Source organism: Paramisgurnus dabryanus, chromosome 21, assembly GCF_030506205.2.
Source record: "Paramisgurnus dabryanus chromosome 21, PD_genome_1.1, whole genome shotgun sequence".
In the NCBI taxonomy this organism is placed as follows: Eukaryota; Metazoa; Chordata; class Actinopteri; order Cypriniformes; family Cobitidae; genus Paramisgurnus; species Paramisgurnus dabryanus.
Window position 1 is genome coordinate 28,025,037 of NC_133357.1, and position 16,777 is coordinate 28,041,813.

A 16,777-nucleotide genomic window follows, 5' to 3' on the forward strand; every position below is an offset into this window, starting at 1 on the left:
AAGATCTGGTTACAGATTCCTCAAAGTAAAATAACAATACATGATGCTGTGCAAGGACAGCATCATGGGGGTGCATTTCTCGATATTGAAAGTCCCGCCTAAATCTTCTACACATCTCCTTAAATAACCAGAGAACAAAGCATATAGGAATTTGGTAATGATTGGTTGTTGTAAAAACTAAGGGCTGTCCTTAATCTGTATACAGTGGGTGATTGGTTTATGCTTAGAAAGGGAGGTGTCTATCAACATTGAATGAAGTTTCACATATACTTTAACATTGAATTCTGTTGTAAGAGTGAGACCATTGTAACCACTTGCAATGAGACATTCCAATAGAAAACAAATAAGATACAGATTTTAGATTCTTTGTGCATGTAGCATTTCATATACACTTTGCTTTTAGAGAAAAGAATACAAATGTATGACACCCTAAAGGTGTGTCTTTGAAACCCAAATGTGTCTCAGTGGGAAGTCCACTGTGAATCGTGGAGAGAGGCTTTTCCCGCGCACTCACTTTGCCCCCATGCAGTGTCCTTTGGGGAGGTGCTATCTTATTTAGGAAATTATCTTACACGCTGTATGCAGTAGTTAGTGCAGACGTACTGTCGGTGATCGGAGTTCGAATCCCGGCTCGGTGAATTTTTTTTATTCATGACAAACATTTGTAAAGTTCGTAGCCTTATATTACAAAGTATTATGCTTGATTTCATTTTTAGCTGAGCCGCTGTCATCTTTTTGTCCATGGGATTGCATCCGCATGTAAATGAATATAATAACGTACAATCCTCAGTTTATTTACTTCGGATATTTTAACTGTGATGAAAAATTAAATGTATGCATTTACTAGAGTAGCAATTTACAAAAACAACTCTTTTCTTTAAAATATATGCTCGTAGTTGCTGTACACTTGCAGTAACACTTTCAGTTTTAGTAGTAAAAATGATTAAGACCTCTTTGTCACGTGCTGTTGCCATGGTAAATCGTAATATCTGAGCTCCATTGATGATGGCTTTTCATTGTGGCTGTGCACGCGCTTAACTCAGAGTCAACCTACTCAGAGTTGAGTTAACTAACTCAGATCAGCTTTTCTGTAACCGAAAACTCAGAGTTTCCTATCTCAGAGTAAGTCAACTCAGAGTTCAAGTTTAAACTCAGAGTTGGTTGAACCTCCTTATTGAAACGGGCCCCAGGTTATGTGACTTACCCTGGTAAGTTTAGGAGTAAGTAAGTGGATAACCTCTGCTTTAGCTTCCAAAAACGGAGGTAACTTTCGGGTTATGTAAGTAACTATAGCAACTGACAGCAACAGGGGTGTATTCCAGAAAGCAGTTATGCGACTTACCCTGGTAAGTTTAGGAGTAAGTAAGCGGATAACCTCTGCTAAGTAACGGAGGTAACTTTCGGGTTATGTAAGTAACCATAGCAACTGACTCTCTGAGGATAACCTGCGGAGCAAGTTACCGGTATGTTGCAGGGTAAGTTCATTTTAGATAATAAAATGAGGCTCCGGAGGATGTTTGCGCATGCGTGTACTTATGATGAGCGTGCAGCGGGCGTGGAAGCATATATTTTGCATAATATTACAATGTTAAAGCATTTATTTTATTACATTTGGGCAGATGACGTGACATATGTTTTTTCTGTAATTAAGTGTAAATGTTTACTGAACTGCATTTCTCAACTAAAACAACACATTCCAGTGGGGCATAGAAGATCATTTTATTTCAACATTATGATTTTGGGACATAAAATGTATTTGGTGTTGTTCATATTTCAAGATGAATAGCAAAATGTCCTGCGGTGTGACTGTAACATTGATGACTCATCAAATGTAAATATTAGTAAAATAAAGCAGATGTTTGGAGCAGCTAATAAATGCCTTGGCATTATTTTGTATATATTTGCTTAATTATCTTAAGTTTTCAAAATGCTAAAAAGTACTAAAATAACATTTACAGTACATTTACTTTTGTAACACAAATGCTGTCCTGCAGTGTGACATAGGATATTAGATTTTTTTAATGGCAGTTACATGGACAGCCATAGGTGTTTTTAGTCACCTCCCCCCCTACCAGGAAATCCCCCAGATGTTTGGATGTGCTAAAGAGGTTAAAAGGTGAGTGTTAATCTCTTTTGATAAATTTCATCATTTCTGTCAGACCATGAACGTGTCCATTTTTGATAGTCCTGTGGTGTGACTGATCTAGTTCGAGAAAAAAAAAAAATAAAAAAAAATAATAATCATATTCAGGTTTAAAACAATGAACTTATTCAGTTACTGTAATGTCCAAGCTCAGTCTTGTATAGCAATGACTGAAAATGGCTGCCAAGGTGAAAAAGTCCTGTGGTGTGACAGCCTGTCCTGTAGTGTGACATAATTATGTCAGATGTCTAGCTATATTCTTGTCTGTTATGATTGCAATATTTAACATAAATATAAATATTTATCTGTCTCTATATATATATATATTAAACAAATATTGTCGAAATTATATATAATATACTTATATTAAACATAAATTTATATCGGTCTTCATTATACATAATATACCTATATTAAACATATATTAAACATAAATATATATCTGTCTTCATTTGTTTGTTGTATGTGTATGTTAACAGTCACTGATCATTGTTTTTAAAGTGATTTTTGACAGTTTTTAGGCATGAGCAAAGAAAGTACAAGGAGCCCTTATGAAAATAAATTTTTGGTGTATTGATTACTATCAGCAAAACCATGGTTTTACTACACTAACGTCTCGGTTACGTATGTAACCCTCGTTCCCTGAAGGAAGGGAACGGAGACGTCACGTCGTGACCGACGAATTGGGAACTCGCTTAGAGAGACCAATCTGCTTCGTACTCTACTAAAACGCCAATGAACTTGGCATTGAGATATTTGCATAATGCTGGCGCCGCCCCGCCAGGTGCGTATATAAGCCACAGGTGCAAATATGGAAATTAGCTTCATTTCGCTGAGAAAGCCGGAAAGTGTGACCGGCCGATAAACAGCAGGGAGCAGCCCTGTGGCGACGGGACGTGACGTCTCCGTTCCCTTCCTTCAGGGAACGAGGGTTACATACGTAACCGAGACGTTCCCTTTCAGTCGGTCACTACGACGTCACGTCGTGACCGACGAATTGGGAATCCCTACCAAAACGCCACTGAGGGCTGACCTCTTCCAGTGACTGCGTAAAGCCCTCCGGTTCCACTTAAGGATAAGGAGAATTAGGTTTTAAGGCAGAAGGCCGGGCACTAGATGTTCCTTTAACCCCACAGTAGTGCCAGCGACTGGGAAGCGCCCTATCTGAGCGGTATAGGAACGCTGCGGAAGCCACCGCCCCGTTAAGGGCTATTGGTGGGCGAAAGTCAACCGTAGTTGAGGTATAATGACAGCCGTGGCTGTGTAAGCAAAGCAGTGCTCTGCTGAGGGAAACGTGGGCTAGTAGGATTAACCCCACGGAAAATACTCACAAAGGAACCCGGTGGGACGCAATGTGGATTCCCGAGCCAAACACAGGTTCGCGAGGATGCAGCTAGTGAGAGGCTGGCAGCGGATGCTCCGCAACATCAGGCTGCCAAGGCAGCGGAGGAAGGCAAAACAAAATATTACGCGTTTTTGCCTCGATGGCCTTCCATACTGAGCTCAGTTTGGAGCAGCAGTCGGAGGCTGCAAGCCGACCTGCGAGCCTGTTCTCTGTGCTTCCCCTAACGAGGAAAGGGCACGAGAGGAGACAGGCTCGACACGAACACTAAAATCTAATGAACGTATTAGGTGTCGCCCAACCAGCAGCTCTGCAGATGTCTGTTAGCGAGGAACCACGAGCGAATGCCCAAAATGAGGCAACACTTCTAGTAGAGTGAGCTCTCAAATTAAATGGACAAGGAATGCCCTGCAGATTATAAGCAAGGGCGATAGTATCAACTATCCAATGAGACATCCTCTGCTTAGTGACAGCTTTCCATCTCTGCTGACCACCATAACAAACAAAGAGCTGATCTGAGGTCCTAAGGCTTTGTGTGCGATCCACGTAGATGCATAACGCTCGTACGGGGCAAAATAAAGCCATGGTTGGGTCTGCCCTCCTCCGGGGGGCAGCGCTTGCAAGCTCACCACCTGATCTCTGAAGGGAGTGGTGGGAACTTTGGGCACGTAGCCTGGTCTGGGTCTCAGTGAGACAGCAGGACCAAACTGAAGGCACGAATCGTCAACAGAGAATGCATGTAAATTCCTTACTCTCTTCACGGAGACCAATGCTAGCAGGGTCAGAGTTTTCATTGACAAAAACTTCAGACTCGCAGACTGCAAAGGATCGAACGGGGGACCTGTAGGGCTTCAGCACCATGGACAGGTCTCAGGAGGAATAGAGGGAGGGCGCGAGGGGTTTAGCCTGCGAGCGCCTCTTAAAATCTAATAACCAAATCATGCTGGCCGACTGATCTGCCGTTAATAAGCGAGTGATGAGCAGAAATAGCGGCGATATCAACTTTAATGGTGGAGGGTGACAGCCTACCATCTAACCTATGTTGAGGATATATAAAAGCACAATGTTAAGCATTCTCTGGGGTCCTCGCGTTGCGAAGAGCACCAGGTGACGAAAAGGGTTTCATTTAAGCGCGTAAGCCCGTCTTGTGGACGGTGCTCGTACCGCGTCGATGGTGTTAGATACCGCTTGCGATAAATCACCTAAACCTTGCGCGCACTCAACGACCATACATGGAGATCCCACAGGTCGGGGCGCGGGTGCCATAATGTGCCCCTTCCTAAAGAAAGAAAGTCCTTCCTAGGGGAATTCGCCAAGGAGGGGCTGTCGCGAGGAGCATTAACTCTGAAAACCAATTCCTGGTCGTCCAGTACGGGGCGACTAATAAAAGGCTCTCCTCGTCCTGCCTGACTTTGCACAGTGTCTGTGCGATTAAGCTCACTGGAGTGAATGCGTATTTGCGCATCCCCCGCGGCCAGCAGTGTGTCAGCACATCCACGCCGAGGCTGTCCTCGGTTAGTTAATAAAACAGGCGACAGTGGGTATCGTCCGGTGACGCAAATAGATCTATCTGCGCACGACCGAACTTATTCCAAATTAACTGGACCGTCTGGGGGTGAAGTCGCCATTCTCCGGGGCGCGCAGCTCGGGAAAGCGCGTCTGCCGCTGTATTTGAGCGTACCCGGAAAGTGAATGGGACGAAGGGACCTCAGATGCTTCTGACTCCAAAGGAGGAGATGACGAGCGAGATGTGACAGGTGACGAGAGCGCAAAAACCGCCTTAACGGTAAACAACGCAACAGTCGCAATGTTGTCGGTGTCGGCTAATACATCCTTCCCTCGCATCTCCATAGCGGAGCGTACAAGTCCCAGATATACAGCGCACCGCTCGCGGCAGTTGGGGTGCTATGCACACCCCTGAGACTGCAAGCCCGTCATACGTGGCTGCTCATCCCGTGTTGGGGGCATCGCATGCTACAGAATGCCAGGAGACCCGACTCAGAGGCGTATCTTGCTATCAGAAATGCTGGGTCTGACCACGGGGTAAAATAGAAATGACACGCAGGTGTAATGGTTACACGGTGTATGCCATTGCGCCACGCTCTCCTCGAGACTCGATCGTAGAACCAATGCTGAAGCGGTCTCATATGAAGCAGCTCGAGCAGATGTCACGCCGCAGCTGCTGCCATATGTCCAGGAGCTTCTGAAATTGTTTCAGAGGGACCGCGTACTTCCCTCGAATTAAACCGAGGCAAGTCAGAACTGACTGGTTGCGCGCTCTTGTAAAACACGCCAATAAATCGATCGAGTCTATTTCCATACTGAGAAAAGGATCCTCTGCACGGGGCAAAGTTGCTCTTTTCCCAGCTGACCTGATGACTTAAACGAGCGAGATGCTGAAGCATTAAATCTCTGTGTTCGCGCACGTTTGCCAAGAACGAGCCATTATAGTTGACGTAAATATAAGCAGAATGCGAACAACGCTCTCTCTCTCTGAGATTTTAATGCCGTGACTAGCACTTCCATGGAGACACGGGGAGAGAGAGACAGCTCGAATGGTGTACTTAGTATTAGTATGTCCACTCCATGAACGCAGAGCGAAAAACGGTCTAAGGCGAGGGGAGATGGACACATGAAGTACACGTCTACAGGTCTATGCTGCAAACCGATCTGAATATTGAAATACGAGCCTCGGCGTATCATCCTAAAGGATCACATTTGTAGAGCCAGTGCGTAAATAAATCGGTCGTAACCCACCGCGTATTTTGGGTACTATGAGATAAAGGCTGGAAAAACCCTATCATCATTCTCGGTAAGAGGGACCGGCTCGAAACGTCCTTCGCCAGCAGGACATCGACTTTTGCACGCAGTACATGTGCATCGGACGCTTTCACTATAGTGAAACGAATGTCCGTGAATTTGGGGGAGTGCCGGTAATTGTATTTCGTAACCGAGGCGGATAGTGCGTAAAACCCAACGAGACGGGCTGGGAACTGAAGCGAAGCATCCAGGGACCGTACGAGGAGAATTAACGACACTACCGAAGTACCCGCGGTGGGGCAGCGAAGCGAGACAGGTAGGACTGCCGGTGCGTCTGCTGTGACAGCATAAACATCTACAGTATGTGTGTGTGTGTGTGTGACACTGACCTGAGCCCGCTGAGGGTGACGGTCGTCTGGTCTCCTCTGCGGAGAGCGCAGACTCCGATGAGGGTGCTGGTGGTCCGGTCTCCTCAGTGGAGAGCTCGGACTCCTCAGGACACCCGCTGGCGATAGAGGAGAGGTAGAGTGAGCAGGTGTACGCCCACGGCTCTCTCGATCCTCCGGAGACCTGGAGAGGAAAGAGGAATGCACTCTTATGTGTGGTTAAGTGGGTACCGGCTGGACAGCCGGTGGAACATATGCAAACCAAGGATTTTCCACCCGACCCTCTACCGGGGGAAGGAGCGAATCACTGTCTCCTGAAGAGTGATCCTCTGCCACTCCGGGTCGCCCGTCTCTGGCCACTTAAACTCCCGATTTTCACGGGAAGCGGCTAAGCGGGCGGGGCGAGCTGCTGACGACCGGTTCCCCTGCGCTGCCGAGATGGGGTCCGAGGAGGAGGTGGCCGCCGCAGGACGCCGACGGCGAGAGGCAGACTGAGGAGCCGGCGTTGGTGGACCAAGGGCAGCTCTCATCCGCCGGGGCATGACCTAGGAGATCGCCTCAGTCTGCGCAGCGGAGCTGTACGACTCCCCGGGCTCGCCGAAGAGGCCGGTCTGTGAGACAGGAGCATTCATGAAGTTGTTCCGTCATATAAGCCAGACATAGCCAAAGGTGGCGATCTTGAACACTGTGGTGGACATCGCACGACTGAAGGTCGAGGCTTCCCTCGTATATCTCTAAAGCCTTCGCTTGGTGAACCTGCAGTACGTTAATGCGTGCAGGGCTGAAGCCGCGTCTCCGCATGCCTGATGGGCAGCGCCCGTAACCGGACGACTGTCTATACAAACACGGGAGGGAAGGGTTGGGTGGTCCCTCCAGGAACGCAGCTGCATCGCAACCCCCCGCTCCACTGAAGGGATCCCCCCTTAGCGGCTCCGTTAGTGAGGGAGATGAGGGGTGAAAGCTGAACGGCCGAGACGGCCGCAAATCACGTCAGCTCTTCGTGCCGTCGGGAAAGGCAGGCACAGGAGGTGAGGACCGTAGAGGCCCGGGCAGCTCCGAAGTACCAATCATGTGGGCGGGACGGTTCGGGCGGAGAGGGATTAACCTCTCCAACTCTACCGTTTCCGCCGCTCGAGCGGGCACGGCCGCCATCTCCGGGACGACTCCGCCTCGGAGGGAAAAAATGGGCACCCCTCTGATGCTGCAGAAGTGACGGGACCAGAAGGAGGTCCAATGGATTCGGCAGAAATCGAAGAACACGACTCTGCAGTCTCCACCGGAGCCTCAACCGGCTGAGGATGAGAAGGCCGGTAGGTGAAGGACGCATCCTCCGTCCTACTCAGCGTAGTGATGCGAAGAGCGTCCTGCGAGCGCTTGACAGCCGCACCATGACGGCGTTCAGCACTGCAAAGGCGCGGACGTCGTTCCCGTAGAAACGACAGTCGTCCCCGCAATCCAAGAGGGTTATGCTCTCACAGAGAGAACAAAAGCTCTCCACGAACGCAGCCTCGGAGTGCTCGATGCCCAAGCACGAAGACAGCGCTCGTGACCGTCACTGGAATCCCTGTACTTCTCGCATCCAAGATCGCACGGAGGAAAAGCTATCCTGAAAAGGACGCTGATCTCCGAATATACGAGAGAGTGGCTGTCTTTAAAAAGACACAGAGCTCTCACGTATCACTCTTTAGGGAAATCACTCTTTAGGTGCTCAGCTGATGATGCGCACAGGGAGAGGCAACGCACACACTAAACTCAAAACAAAAAATATGCAGAGCAGTGGAATACTGCGAGCGTCCGCTGTGTCAGTACTGCTTGTCAATCAACTTCAGCAACCGTTCCCAGAAGAGCAGAGAGTAGCTTCTCAGTAGCAGATAATGCCGGCTTTCGAAGCGAAAAAGCTAATTTCCATATTTGCACCTGTGGCTTATATACGCACCTGGCGGGGCGGCGCCAGCATTATGCAAATATCTCAATGCCAAGTTCATTGGCGTTTTAGTAGAGTACGAAGCAGATTGGTCTCTCTAAGCGAGTTCCCAATTCGTCGGTCACGACGTGACGTCGTAGTGACCGACTGAAAGGGAACCATGGTTTCACTGTCAAAACCATGGTTATTTTGTGGTTAACATGGTTTTACTACAGTACCATGTTTTTTTTTTACTATAGTAAAACCATGGTTAAATTTCGTAAGGGAGGTACCGGGAAAGGTTAGCACAGTATGAAGCCAGGCATAAGGAGATGCTTAGGGAGAGAAGGAGAAAGTAAATAAGTTTATAATAGGGAAATTGAGTTGGTAAAACATTCTCTAAGCCGTACACTTGTATAGAAAACATGTAATGGCTGTCTCTATTCCATCAACAGATATCAAGAAAAGAAAGCTAAAGGAATGTCAAATGTCTCTTCACTGGAATCTTTGTTTAAAGAGCTGAATTGATGATTTTAACATGCCTTCAATTATTTCAGCATGATTGTAATGACTTTCTCCCGAGAAACAAGTTATTTGTTTAGTCTTTTAAGTTAAAAATAGAAATGAATGGTCTTTATGACTATGTCTTGTTCACTATGTTTTTAGTTCAAATTCTTACACTAAGTGATAAGATTGTACTGATATGTTGCATTTTCATTAATGTTCAAATGGAGATGCAAATGATATTTGTTTGATAAAAAAGTATTCAATAAATTTCACCATAAATGTTCATATAGTGTCTCATTTCGTCCTGTGGTGTGACGGGATGTCCCGTGGTGTGACATCACTTCAAACACAATTAAACGACTTTTACTATGTTAACTAGCTTAAATAATTATATGCATTTGAAAACATTGCATAATATAACTATATAAAAAAATAATAAACATTTTCAAATATTTTTTCACATTTTACACATTATTTCCACTGGAGTGAGTGGTAAAAGATTGCACAAGCAAAGAATATAATCGAAAAACAGCTGTGGAAAAAATGTATTCAGAATTTTAATGAACATTCTTTAAGAATATTTGTTAAACTTAAAACATACCTGAGTTGTATTTGAAATCAATAATATTTAAATATTTAAATTTTACAGTAATGTCATGTCACACCGCAGGACATAGTTTGGCTGGCGCTGTGAAAAAAGCTTAATAAATTACATAATGAGAAAAAAAATCTGCTAACCTCTAACAGTTTCAAAAATAACAGTATTTGAACTTAACAAATGCATATAATTTTCAAGGAATTTAAAACTTTTTTTGAAAAAAAAAAATGCTGTTTCACCCTTATTTGTCATCTGCCCATTTACAGTCACGAATATTTATTGCTGTCTTAAAAAATGTATGATATTTTCTTTAAAGAAACAGTTTTTTTATAACATGGATTGATATTTGTGATTGGACTTATTACTATACATTTAATAATGTCCATTATAAATAAAAAATTATTCATATTTGTTTTCGGACTAAATACTATACATTTAATAATGTTCATTATAAATATATCTCCAAATATCAGTGGATATATTAAACACATTTCCATCAGTTAATTAATGTGGTAACCATAAAGTACATTTCCATATCAATTTTGTCAATTCATAAATAACCTCACCTTTCTATATGTTTATTAAAAATCTTTCTAATAATGTCTTCATAAAAATTATGTGTTTTACCAAATAAGGTCTAAAAAAATATTAGGGTTTTGAATTTTTTTTACTTACCAGCCAATTTGACTACACAGCAAATTTAGCAGAGTTAAAGTCACGGTGTTAATGGAAATATAAAGAGTTCATAGTTAATTTTTTAACTCTGTGAAAATAAAGAGTTGGTGTCAAAACAGAGCGTTACCATTTTTTTTAAATCAACTCCTACAGTGTTTTGCTAGTGGAGTTTGTTAACTCCTAGGGTGTTAAATAGAGAAGACCTCCCCCTTTTTACAGCACACACTGAACCGTGTTTTGGGATGATGCAGTTCAAGCAGAAGATCATCTCTTTCACTGTAAATTGTAAGTAAAAGTTCAATAAATAAAATTTTGATCAATTACATTTGAGAGTTGTGAGGTGTTATGTTTTATATTGCTGTTAGTATCAAGTTTAACATCAAGAGTCATGTGTTATTGTCATTATATGAATGCGGCAGTTAAGTTTAGATCTTAGCCTCAGATGGAGCAATTCATGCTTATAATGTTTTAGTTTTTTTTTTTCGCTTTATATGCTTTATATATATATATATATATATATATATATATATATATATATATAATCCGTTAATGTGTGCAGGAGATTTGCTTTTGGGACTTTGGATGAGCACAGAAATAGGCCTACATGAAAATTTCTTCAGACGAAGAGCAATTTTATAACAAAGTGAGTATTTTGTGCAAAGCATAAATGTATAACTGATTTCAAAGTATTTTGTAATGGGTTCTGTATGTAAATTCTGTAATGTATTCTGTAAAAATTTCTACAGTGTTATACTTAGTTATTAGTTGTTTTTTAATAATGCATTTTTCCATTTTATTTTTGTTTTATTAACAGAAAAGTTTGATATCCAGTCTGAAGGTCTGACTGAGGATCATATCACCTCCTTACAGCTACTGGTTCATCATATTCTGCTGTTATTATATGAAAACCAACATGGCTTTTGGATTAAAAATGAAGTCAAACTTGTTTGTAAGAACTGAAGCATCCCATAACCTCCGTTTATACATATCTGTACTTTTCTTATACATTGGGAATGTGTTTTTTAGTTGTCTCGGATGTTAATATATGTCTATCTAATTAACACTTAAATTAATGATACATTGAGAGGACAATATTTCTGTCATAAATGTTGATCAGATCACATTTAAAACAGTTTTACAGTATAATGAGAATAATAGATTACACTGCTGTATTGTTACATTTTGAAAACTGTTTAAAAATAAAGTTTGTTGTCCCAAAAGTACCATAATATGTTGCTGTATTTACATTTACCATATTAACACCATGGTATTAAAGGAACAGTATGTAGGATTGTGGCCAAAACTGGTATTGCAATCACAAACCTTGTGGCTAAAACTGGTACTGCAATCACACAACTAGTGGCGAATATGCAAGGGCTGCAACTCCACTTTTTAAATATCCTTGCCTGGCCACTGATGTCAGTGATATAAATATTTGAAATGAAAATTAATTCTTAATGTCTAGTGACATATCAGGGCCATTTTATGATTAATTGATATAAATTTCTTACATACTGTTCCTTTAAACAATATAACACTACAGTGGACTAAACAAATTACACCAAGGGAGTTAACAAATTAAACCGAGGGAGTTAATTTTTAACAAATAAAAAACATTTAACACCAATTAGTGTAAATTTATAGTTAGATTTTTAACTCTTCAAAGAGTCAAGGCCAACACTTTTAAAGAGTCAATGTGCTAACACTTTCAAAAGTGTTAAAATAACTCTATTGGGAGTGGACCCCATGAGACACTTTTAAAGTGTTAAAATTAACTCTAATAGAGTTATTCTGAGGTTCCAGATTTTGCTGTGTACTTTTTAAAGTTACCAGTCAGACTTTTACTAGCAAAAAAAAGATGGAATAAAAGAAGAACCAGATTAACTTTGCACATCTTTATTTAGAAACATTTGCTGCAATTTTGAGTCCCTATATTTTATTGAGAGGAGTACCTAACTTAACTCAAGCTGATTGAGCCATCTCTACTAGTTGGTTGAGCTATGTTATGCCAAAAAAAAAATCCACTTGATGTCAATGTGTCAACCAAAAGCACTTGTCACAACATATATTGATGTCAGAAAGAAAGAAATCACTCCTGCTATGTGAACTGTACCATGAAAAAACTTTCCTAATAATTTTTCAAAAACATGCTCAACAAACGGTTGATTTGTCACTTTATGGTAAATGTAGAAAAGCTAAAGCAATGTTTTCAGATCATCCATTTCTGCAGTCAGAATTTACTATTGGCTGAGAAATATACATTTCTGATCATTCACAGCTATGAATTTGACACAGCTATTGTCATTTTTTATTGAATATATTGAGATAATTTGACACTGATTAATTAATCATAAATTACTTCTTAGATGTTTTATATTATTTGAAGGATTGTTTCTAATGTTGGCTTACTCTACACAGCATTGCTGGTTTACAAGAAATGTTTATTTATCAAAAAAAAAATTGACAATGTGTTTCATGAATCATAAATTAACCTAAAATGCAATTGTATTACTATCTTTTGCCTTCTTTTATTTTAGGTTTTAAATGCAGAACGAATGTAATACCTTTATTTTGTAAGAAGTATACAGATACAGCGGGATCCATTTGCGGATGTTTATTAAAACAAACCAATCTAACAAACAAATCCAAATCGTGAGACATGAGGGTAAACAGAGACAGGCAGGCAGGCAGGTCAATAACAATAGGCAGTCCAATCCAAGCAAACAGATACAGAGGGTAATCCAAAGACAGTAAACAGGTAAACAGGCAAAAGGTCATAAACAGGCAGTCAGAAAAACACTCAGAATAAACGCTCGGTATGCAGGGTAAACTGGCAATACTTCGCGTCAGGGCTAGGCCAGCTTAAAGCTTAAGTAGGGCAAAACAGGAAATGAACAGAAAAGCAGAGGGCGGCGCAATGTCAGTACTCCGGAGAGGGCTCCGGAGGGGGCATTTGAAATTGTTGAAGGGGCTTAACTTTATAGCATCAATGAATAATACACATTGAGATCTCACTTTGGAACGACAGATTTTAAATGCAGCACTCCATTAAACACTCCATATGCAACTGCACAGGTAACCAGAAACTGACTAGCAAAATTTAAACAGTGTAATGATGATAGATCATGAGATATTATTTGATAGACTAGTAAATGTGGATTAGGGATGTTTTCCATAGACATATTCAACGGCAATGGTAATACATATCCTCTCAACATTATTATTTATCAAAACTTTGACAAAAATTATTTTCAAAGGAACTGCATTTTTACAGTTATTCAAAGATGCACAAATTATTCCGCATATGATTTAAATAATAGACGAGAGTATTCATATAACGGCAATGAACGTCTTATATGGCAATAAATATACACATATAACTTAACATAACAGCATAATGAAATTAATAAACGGACAAGGAAGCAGGTTTGACATGTAAATATTATTATTCTTATCGGAAAAACAGCAATATTACTGAAATATACTCTGAGGTAAATGCGCAAAACACGCTGTTAAACGCATTAACAAGTCTAAGCAATAAAAGTGAAAAAAACATTATTATCTCTTAAAACTTTACATGACAAAAATTATATTTAAAGGAAATGTATTCTTACAGTTATTCAAAGATGCACAAATTATTCCATAAATTATTTCCTGTTTAAGAGCACGTTGACAGGTGCGCATCTCCGTCTCTCAAACAGGTGTCATTATAACCTTTATAACAATAGAGTAAACTTTATACTTCCACTGTGTTTGTCTGATATGAATAACACACGTCGGCAAATTATTATTATTTGAAAATAATATTTATTATTTGCAAATTATCTTATTTAAATAGATTTGTATTGCTGCTTCCACAGATATCAGGGTGTATTTTACAAACTAAATGTAGGCTATTGTTTTACCAGTGCTTATGTGTATTTAAATGTCTGAAATCTAAAATAAACATTATGAGGTTCAAAACACTGCATAGCCTAGTGTTGCTATATGACAGCGCTGAGCTCGTCCGTCTGGCTCAGCGCCAACCAACGCGAAAGACGTTTGAATCTGGCAGTAATGGCACGTCACTGAACATTCTAAATCCCATATGGGGATAAGGTTGTCAGGATCCGTCAAAATCATGTGTTTATTTATATCTAGTCTTTGTGTTGGGGGTCCTGGCAGTACCATGTTCTATGTGGGAAATGTGTGGTTTTAGTATTGAATTATTCTGACAACGCATTTCCCGGGTCTCGTCACTTTTTCCCCGATCCCTTACTTGTAATGATTTCCAGGTGTATGTAATTTACTTTGTCCCTATTTATTGTCCTTGTGTTTGCTGTTCTGTGCTCGTGCGTCTTGTAGCGAATCTGCGGGAGGAGGGGAATAACGTTATTTGAAACACTATAAACCTCCGACCGAAATACTACGGGGATTCCCAAGGGAATCTTAGATTTTAGCTCAAAAGGGAATATTATGTATAATTAACTGTAATTAACTATACAAGTTTATCAGGTTTTACCTGGCGTAGCAGAATTAATAATAACAATTAATTAATATGTTCGTCCACCGGAGACATATATCCATAATCGTATATTAACGTCTAAGAAATGTTAATTTCATGGCCTTTAAAATTAACCTTACTGATATGCAGTGCTACTCGCAGCTTGTAGCTGGATCAAAAGAACTTTAATTTCATGAGCATTGAACACAGAAACAATTCAATTGTGGAAATGCAAAACCGGTTTATTAACTACAAAACGAAGTACACACAACGACTAACTAAACATACACATATACAATAACATAAAACATAGATGAGAAAGAAAAGACTGAAAAGCTAGAGAGAGAGTAAAAGATTGGCAATAGCACTATTGCTTAACATCTGCACAAACCATCGGAAAATCTCTAAGGATCGCCTTAATTCTCATAAGGGGTAAAGCTTGAACATCAGGGAGTAAAACAAGTTTATACTTGCGATTGGCTCTTTGTGATGCGGTGCGAAGTTTCTGATGCGCGCGGTGCGAGCAAGGAGAGAAAGAGAGAATCCAGGTGTGTTCGTTTAAGATGAAGTCCGTTAAGTTGTTTCGTAGGGCAGATTGGTCCGCGTGGTTTTCCGAACTCTAGCGCAAAGCCAGGAAAGACTGTCCCGAAGAGTAGGACAGGGCTCAGAGAAGAGATGATAAATCCAAGGGACTCTGGGCGAGTCTCAGCGAGTTTCCAAACTGCGCTGATGGGTTACCTGAGTAACCGAGCGACTGAGCGCTCCTGAGCGATTGAGCGAATTGAGCGATTGAGCAATGATGGCTTGGGCGATAGGCCGTTTTGACCTTTCCCGCGCCCAGCCCATTTTAGGTGAATGACCAATGTGCGAAGTGTTCGATCGCGCAGGGAAACAAGCCTTTGTTCTTTCAGGCATCACATTTGCGTAATTGCATAATGATAAAAGTTTGTTTCTATAACTCTTCAAATCGACATTAAATGACATTGATGCTGCTTATGGTAATATGATACATAGAAATGATTGGGAAATAAAGAGTAGATTAATTTGATACTAGACAAGACCTGGGTTTAAGATCACGTTGAATAATAATTTCCTCTATTTGACTCCGAGCCATCTGTTACAGTCTTGTTTCATTCCTTGTTGCATCCTGTCGGTTTCTGTGTCTGTTCCGTGAGTATTTGAAAGTTATTTAGTGTAGTTTGTTATATGTTATGTTAAGTTTAGTGTCAGTCTAGTGTTGCGTTTGCCTTGTCTTGTTTTGCCCCCTCGTGGGTTTGTTTTTCCCTGTTTGTTTAATAAATTCCTGTTTTGTGTCATCGTCTGCATCTGGGTTCATTTCTTGTTGATTCCTCACATTACGCACGAGCCAACAAGAACCCAGCGGACATGAACACCCGTCTTGCACGGAGGGGTCGGAGTTATCGCCTGGAGTGTGAACCGGGTCCTATATGGTACGATCCACTCATGTATGGACCCGGGATTAACTCCAGGCGGAACCCGACCAGAACCGCCGAGATCCAGAGAGATCCCTCCCACCTGTGTCCCTTTGAGGGAAGTGAGAGAGGAGGATCTCCTGGGAGTCTTTGTCCGGGGGGTCCTCTTCAGTTGTGGTTCCACCTCATCCTCTCTCTGCCCCACGGCCTCGGAGGAAGAAGAAGAGGAAGGGACCGCTTGACCAGCCAGAGCCGTAGACGCAGCCGCCGCAGCGCCCAGAGCTGTCGACGCAGCCGCCGCAGCGCCCAGAGCCGTCGACGCAGCCGCCGCAGCGCCCAGAGCCGTTGCTGTTACTCTTGCTGAATCTCTTGCATAATGTCCCATGAGATAGGGGCTATGATGAGCGAAGGTGGTATGATGGATGCAGGGGTACGATCAGAGGTGTAGGGTCGTGGTAGCGGGATAGGGCGTCTGCTTTGCTATTCTTATCTCACAGCCTGTAAGTAAAAAGGCCTGTGAGAAGTTAAATCAGGTGTAAAACCAAGA